Source organism: Poecile atricapillus, chromosome 4 (assembly GCF_030490865.1).
Source record: "Poecile atricapillus isolate bPoeAtr1 chromosome 4, bPoeAtr1.hap1, whole genome shotgun sequence".
NCBI lineage: Eukaryota > Metazoa > Chordata > Aves > Passeriformes > Paridae > Poecile > Poecile atricapillus.
Genome location: NC_081252.1, coordinates 49098284 through 49099159, shown reverse-complemented (window position 1 = coordinate 49099159; position 876 = coordinate 49098284).

Genomic DNA, 876 nt, shown 5'->3' with positions numbered 1-876 from the left:
GGGGAGGCTGCCCCTCGACTGCTGTGTTCAATTCTGGGCCCCCCACTTTCAAAGGGAAATTGAGGCGCTGGAGTGAGTCCAGGGAAGAGCAACAAGGCTCATGAAGGATGTAGAAAACATGTCTTGTGGAGAACTGCTGCGTTTGTTTACCCTCGAGAAACCTCAGGAGGGACCTCACTACCCTCTACAACTCCCTGAAAGGAGGCTGTAGTGGGGAGGGGTTCGGTCTCTCCTGCTGGGCCTGCAGTGAGAGGACAAGAGGAGATGGCCTAAAGCTCAGACAGGGGAGATCCAGATTCCAGATTAGATACGAGAATTTCTTTTTCATTGTTAGTGTTGTCAGGCATTGGAATAGGTTGCCTGGGGTGGTGGAGTCACCACCCCTGGAAGTGGTCAAAAGGTGTCTGGATCTAGTACTGAGTGATAAGGTTGAATGCTTTAGGGGTTGCAGTGATAGTGCTGGGTGGATGGTTGGACGTGATGACCCTGAAGGTCTCTTTCGACTTTGCTGATTCTATGAAGCGCTCTTAGTCCTGATGCTGTGGCCAAATGGAATTACAGCATGCAGTCAGAGCTGGACATTGTAATTCGAAATTGAGATTGTTTGACACTGTAATGCACTGAATACATCTTTTAACACCAAGCTAACCTGCATTTCTTTTGTGGACTCTTGTGTCGCCCAACAGACCTGAACGCCCTCAGCGCCTCTGACGTGACGTCACTCGAGAACGCTGACGTCACTTTCGGCTCGCCCGCTGCTCTCTACGCCTCCCCGCCAGGGGGCGCTGCGCGGGCAGCCCGCCCCGAGCCGCGCGCCGCCGTCACGTGGGCGGAAGCCGTGGCGGGAGGAGCTGCGTCCCTGCCGGTGTTCGCTGC